A 7486-nucleotide genomic window follows, 5' to 3' on the forward strand; every position below is an offset into this window, starting at 1 on the left:
CTTTGATGTCATTTCCGCAGCGTTCTGATGAGCCACCTGTATATGGGATGTTCATGTTCTCTACATTCATTTGTGGCTAACCCATTCTGTTCTCATAATAGGTTTCCCTGACTGGTACCTGCTGCTGTCAAGTCTGCCGGTCTCCAGAGCTGGCCAAGGTAAGAACAAGTTGGAACGGTTTTATATATTCAGTCTAACATCTGATTTTTGATGTTGCCAGACTGAGATCTGCCTTGTAAAGTTTTTTATTTTTTTCCCATTCTGTATGCTTGGGTAAGCTTCAGAAGCACTTTTCTTAAAATGTTATATTTAAAGTTGAGCAGACTGAGCTTTTGAGGAGCAAAAGAAGTCTAACACCCACAAATCTACCCCTGCCTGTACTCCAGACTTATGAAGCTTCTGCTTTGCTGGAAACTGCCACATAAATGCAGGAAGCGAAATGTTTTTTTATACAAATTTGATATGCGACTTGGGCATCCCTGGAATTCCTGCAGCATCGTTCTACCCAAATTGTTTTGGTTGGAGTTCCCTGAACTCTGCAGTGAGTCTTATTGATTTTGCCGTCTTCCCTCTAAGGTTTACAAAGAAGTTCTGATGCTGACCCCCAAAAAATCTGATCTAAATAGTCTGAGTGTAGGTGATGATGAAATGCTCTGAAACTTTGTGAAGTTCAATTTTATATACGCTGTTCTGATACACTATAACTGCTGCTACCTTATCCCAGGTGTGCAACACAGACTGTTAAGGTTCTCTGTAGTTAATTTGGCTGCTGTTGTGGTTGTAATAAGAACAATTAAAAAATGTATGAATATTTACACAAGTCTTGGCCTCTGCACTTCATTTGCAGCTGTTAATAAAATACCAATTGCTGCAAGGTTAAGGGGGAGCTTTAACGGTGAACGCCCCCAAACGCACGCACACGATTGTGTTCATGTTCTCTCCGTTCATTTGTGGCTAACACATTCTGTTCTTGTTATAGGTCTCCTTGACTAGTACATGCTGTAAAGTCTGCCGGTCTTCAGATTTGGCCAAGGTAAGAACATGTTGGCACTGTATGTATATCTGCCTTGTAAAGCAACCCCCCCCCCCCCTTATATTTAAAGTTGAACAGACTGTGCCTTTGCTTTTGAGGCGCAAAAGAAGTCTGGAACACCCACAAATCTACCACTTTTGTGTGGAACTCCACTTTAAATTATGTGACTTGGGCATCAGTGGAATTCCTGCAGCATCGTTCTACCCAATTTATTTTGGTTGGAGTTGCAGTTTAGAGTTCCCCCGAACTCTGCAATGAGTCTTACCGATTTTGCCATCTTTCCTCTGAGGTTTGCAAAGCAGTTCTGATTCTGCCCCCCCCCACATAATTTCTGTTCTGGATCTTGATGGTCTGAGTGTAGGTGATGACAAAAATATCTGAAACTTTGTGAAGTTCATTTATATACGCTCTGATACACTCAGATTACACAATTCCTTATGGTAAATCGTGACAACTGAAGCTACCTTATCCCAGGTGTGCAACACACTTGAGGTTCTCTGTAGTTCATTTGGCTGCTGTTATGAAAACCATTCTAAAACTGAAGCATGTGATTTTTTTATTGTAAAATTATTGTTTCACAAACAATGACCTCATCCCATTCTCATAGTACATGGTCTTATAGCAGTAATACATTTGTTCAACTAGACATGTAGTTTCACAAGTATTCTCCAAGTCTGAGAATACCACTCATAATGGGCCCTGAAGTGCAATCAAATGACATACAGAACCTTAGTGAAAAATAGTCTACATGAGTCAAACCCCAATGTGGTGCATATTTACACAAGTCTTTGCAGCTGTTGATAAAATAACCATTGCTGGGAGATTAATGGCTTTCTCTTGCAGGTCAGGATCCAGAAATGATGACCTTGGAATAAATGGGTAGGTGTAAGCTTTGTGACACTGCCTCCTGTTTCTATCATTACATTGTGTGGTCTCTACATGATGACGTATTTATGAACTGATATACTTTGATGTCATTTCCGCAGCGTTCTGATAAGCCACATGTAGTGTTCATGTACTATATATTCACTTCTGCCAGCACAATAGATCTGTATAAATCTAACTGGGTGGTCTGCAGGAGGCTAGGCACAGCCCGTTCTATGCACTGGCAATACTCTGCAGACTTGAAAGCAAATTTTATATATAACAGGTTTTCCTGCCTCCTCCCACACATGGTGGTTTGTGCCCAGCACTGCCACATTGTAGGTTATAGGTTCCCCTTACCTTGTGGGAGTTCATACACCTTAAAGGTGTCTGTCCCCCCCACCTCTTAACTTTCTTGCATGTTGGCTTTTGTGTCCATCAACACGCAGGAGTTTATAGCCAAGAAATCCCCCCCACTGCCACTGCATCTAGGAGCAGTATCTCTTTGGCAGAAAAACACAACGCTGCAGCCCCCATTTCCATGCTCATGGATGTGATGGCATCTAGATAGGGGTGCAACGGATCAAAAAAATCACGGATCGATCCTCGGATCAGCAAAAAAAATACAAATCTTGTTACACCCACCTAATCACTATCCACCCCCCTCCACCCTGGTGTCACCCCCTCCACCCTGGTGTACAGACATGCTCCCCAGGTGATGGTGTAGCTCCTACCTGCAGGTGCAGAGCTCACCGACGCTGTCTCCACATGTCTGTAGGCAGTTCCGGGTCTGTAGTGAGCGCGCTGAGGCGTGTCACACTGTGCTCTGACAAGCACACGGGAATGGAGCAAGATGGCCGCCGCTCCGGAGCTAGGCCTAAGCCGGGGACTTTCCTACGGCCGAGCCTCCGGAGCGCTCCGCGGATCGTGTGGTGTGCCGATCCGAACGGGGTGACCCGTTCGGATCACGGATCGGTGACGATCCGTTGCACCCCTACATCTAGATGGTTGGTAATCCTACTGAAATGTTTTTCGGAGTGATTCCTGGTGTCGGACACATGTCCAATGTTTAGAAGTTCCTTGGTCAACAATGGCACTGTTCAAATCGGTGTGCTGCTCACTTTGCGGTGCCACATCAATTTGAAAAAGCTCCTGCACTACTTTTTGGCAATTTTCAGGTGTGACTTGCATAGACATCTGTGCATGATGTCGTCCACGTTGCACTGACATGGCTTTGAAATCGAGCGATTTCAGATTAATTTACACAATTTCAAAGCCACATTCCATGTGAACGAGGGCTTACTTCTATATTTTAGTGGTTTTTTTTTTTTGGTTTTTTTTTTATTATTGCATTTCCATTCCATTTTAACACGGTTTTCTTTTTTGTATGTTTTTTCCCTAGATTCTGCCTGGAGTGGTTATTTTAAAAGGTACATTTCCAAGACCTTGCTGTAAACAATATTACAATTATAATCCAGGCCTGTCTTTGGGCCATGTGTCTTCAGTATATTCTGAAACCCAACTTAATGTGTTATATTCTGTGCAAATGGATCAGGTCTTGGTTATAAAGTGGTTTCAAGCAGCTTGGAGTAAGTTTAAGAGGAGTTGTGGGTTGAACTGGAAGGAATCGTACTATTGACTGGAAACAAGTGTGAATGATGACACTTAGACTAGAGTCTCTGAATAGATTCTGATGCCTTAGTAAACGCTCTGACACACTTGTCTAGCACCAGTAGAATAGAATGCCAAATGAGGTATTGCTTGGCAAGTAACTTAATTGCATTCTAATACTTGGTTTCCACTAGTGCAACTTGGGACTGCAAAGTTGCATGATGAGTTCTACTGGTCATACCTGCATTCAAAGTATTCCCTGCACAATTTTGGTTCCCCTTTTTTGTGCATCTTCAGGTCCATAGACCTTAAGAATACACAGGCATTTAAAGACTCATCAAAATTGTGCGAATATATTTGCCTTTCTGCTGGTTTGGAGCTCCCTGACCCCTGCAAATATACCTCAGTTCAGGTCTTTACCACTTGCTCCCTTGTAACAGTGGTTTCCCCTACTGCCTTGTATGTAGCTTACAGGACATATGAGCTTGTGATGGGAACCACTGTGCACAGAAGACGAAACTGTTATTTGACTTAAAATACAATTTCCAGTAGCTGCTTAGCGGCAATGTTTCAGGTGACAGTTGCTGAAAAGGTAGTACGCTCCCTCTTCAGATGGTATGGCTTTGCCTCCCATGAAAGTGACTGACCACTTGTGATGATTTGTGCATGCTGTAACAATTGTCTCCATTTGTGTCCCCAGGTGTAGCAGTTGGCTTTGGAGAAGAATATTTATATTGGCTTTGGAGAAAAATATTTCTTGTCAGTGTAAGTATTCTACTTTCCTCGCCTGCTCCAATTTTGAATTTTAAAAGCGTGGATGATGATACTTGGACTAGAGTCTCTGAATAGATTCTGATGCATTAGTAAACGCTCTGACACGCCATAATCTCAAATGACCATGCACTTGGATCCAGATTGGCAGCAAGCACTGTAACCTTGGGCTGCGTTTTTTAACATTTGTGTTTTTGCAGTTCCTGGTGTAAGAATTGTTTGGTGCTCTTTCTAGAAGAGCCTTTTGACAGATTTTATGGTACACATGCAGTAGCAGTGTTACATTTTTTAGGAACATAATCCTAGAATATACTTGTTATAACACTTTAGGTCAGTGCTAAAGTGACAGGACATGGATTGTCCCCTAGCTAGCTGGACATTCCTGATGTGCTGAAGGCTTTCTGCCTGCTGTGTCTTCTATTTGTCTTCTCCTTCCTGATTGGCTGAGACACAGCAGCGCCATTTGGCTCCTGCTTTCAGTCAGCTAACCAATCGGAAGAGGGGTGGGGTCAGGGCTCTGTGTCTGAAGCAACACAGGAAGCTTTTGCTCAGGTGCCCCCATAGCGAGCTGCAGTTAAAACTTTTTTTTTTTTTCCCCCCACTTTAGCATCACACCACATGTAGTAATCCTTTGTATTTGCCATTCAAAATGCAACATATCCTATGGCATTGCAATGAATTCATGTGAGGTGTGATCGAAATGCCAGCATTGGTGCCCTTTAACACCTGTGTTCTAATCCTATAGAATGAAACCCCAATTGGGTATGACAGAAAGCAGCAACACATGCCATGGGAATTACTACTGCCTTATAAAAAAAATAGAACTTTTAAACTGCTTCTAAGCAATGGCTACAATTTGACTAAAAAATAACTTCTGTATAAGCAAGAATTGTATGCAGCCTGTTCATGATTTGTTTTTTCTCCATAGGTGTTCCCATCATTTGAAGGCTGAGCTTGTAATGGAGTCCAGACCATATGATTGTGTACGATGCAGTGCATAGAGAAACTCTTCCACTGAGAAATGAGTTAACTGTAATAAACAAATTTAATCCTATATTGTCTTGTTTGTGAATGGATTGTTCATTGTTGGTAAAAAAAAGTACCTAGAAGACAAACTGCTGTACTAACACAAGTTATGTTTGTACAGTGATCTCACCCCTGTTGTGTTTAGAAAGGACTACTGACAAACATCCACCCCCATAAAATGCGTATGGTCCTATGACTAGCATTTATTTTTCTGAATTCTGATTCCTTCATAATGCAAGAAATTGGTATATAAAGCCCATCAAATTGGAAGTAGGTGCAACAGATCGGATCTGGTTCTTACGGGCACTTTATTGGATGGAAGGAGCCTTATCGTATTCCTCCAAAATCCCCACAATATAAAAAAGAATATTGAGGAAGAGGCAGAATGAAAAAGAACCAGTGAAGGGATCTTTAACTTGGCAGGAGTACATCTCTCAGATCAAGAATTGGAAGTACTTGACAAAGGGCTAAAATTTGCACCAGACAAAAACATTGACAAGTTTGAAGTTTTTATTGATATTGAAAAACATATTTGCAAATTAAATATAAAAAAAGCATTTTGCAGGGCAGACCACAAGTGTAAGGGTGGGGAGTCAAAACCCTGCCTACATAGTGGTCTTAGGAATAATTTGGTATTTAACCCTAAAAAGGTACTAATTACCATATAGAAGTGTTTAGAAATATGGTGCAAGACGAGGTAAGGGAGATGGAAATCTCAACCGTTCTCTAGTCACCATATTAGGCAAGGTATTAAGTCGCTTGAAGATGATAAGCAAATAGTGGCCAGACCCGCTGACAAGGGAGGAGGATTAGTGTTATTGTCTAGAGAATACTACTATGCAGAGACTACTCGATGATACTACTACTTATAGACCCATAAATGCGAATCCTACAGTCCAATTAAAATTACTACAAAATTGGATAACTGAAGGATTGGTTAAACACATTTTAGACCAGAAAGAAGCAAAATATCTTATGATTCATGCTCCCAAAGTGCCAGTATTGTACATATTACCCAAAGTACATAAAAATAAAGACAATCCTCCAGGGCGACCCATTATAAGTGGGATTGAGTCCTTATTTTCACGGTTGAGAGAATATCTAGACGGTTATTTTAAACCTCTAGTATCCCTCCTACCTCAAAGATAGTAGGGACCTTATAGCACTTCAGTCCACTCGAGCCACTGAGACGACACTCATGGTCACAGTGGATATCGAGTCTTTGTATAGAAACATTCGACATGTGGATGCACTAGATCAGGGATATGCAATTAGCGTACCTCCAGCTGTTGCAGAACTACAAGTCCCATGAGGCATAGCAAGACTCTGACAGCCACAAGCATGACACCCAGAGGCATGATGTAGTTTTGCAACATCTGGAGGTCCGCTAATTGCATATCCCTGCACTAGATGCATTGAAGTGGGCACTTATCAATCTAAGCTCAAACTTAGTTAAAATTGAATATCTGATTAGAGGCTTGGATTTGGCCATGAGTAATTTTTTCTGGGCCAATAACCAGTACTATTGCCAAATTAGCAGAGTATCTATGGGCGCGCGTTCTGCTCCCAGTGTTGCAAATGTGGTACTTAATAAATGGGAACATGAAAGTTTTTTCAAAATAGGAACCAGTCCTTATCCTTTTACAGGAGATACATAGACAATGTGATCTTGCTGTGGAAGGGGACTGAGACTGATTTAAGTGGGTTTCTGGCATATATGAATAGCAATATCTATGGTTTAAAATTTACAGCGGAGTCTAGTCTCAATACTGTTAATTATGTAGATCTCACCATCAGTAAAAAAAGTAATAACTTTGAGACCAAAACTTATTTTAAAACTACGGACCGCAATGGCTTTGTACCTACCACGAGCTGTCACCCTCCTCAATGGATTGGAGCTGTTCCTAAAGGGCAGTACATGAGATTGAGACATAATTGTGTAAATTATGATTTTGAGTCGCAAGCAAATATCCTGACGGGTAAATTTCTAGAAAAGGGTTATAATGCTGAATTACTGGGGAAAGTGAAATCTCAGGTTGCCTTATTGGATAGGGAATTATTGCTGGTACCTAAGCTGAAAAAGAAATTTGGTGGTGAACTGGCTTTTGTGTCGGGATTTCATACAGTTCCGATAAGTAGAAGCTATTTTCAAAAAGTGTTGGCCCATCCTGCTCAAAGATA

General features: G+C 41.4%; 1 non-coding gene across 1 annotated transcript; it reads left to right on the forward strand.

Moving 5' to 3' along the window:
* The first annotated feature begins 3548 nt into the window (after positions 1-3548).
* Positions 3549-3614, forward strand: LOC120914815. The gene has a single exon (XR_005743821.1). It is a non-coding gene; the product is annotated as a small nucleolar RNA SNORD52 (small nucleolar RNA).
* Positions 3615-7486: the final 3872 nt, after the last annotated feature.

The sequence above is a fragment of the Rana temporaria genome, chromosome 9 (assembly GCF_905171775.1).
Source record: "Rana temporaria chromosome 9, aRanTem1.1, whole genome shotgun sequence".
Lineage (NCBI taxonomy): Eukaryota > Metazoa > Chordata > Amphibia > Anura > Ranidae > Rana > Rana temporaria.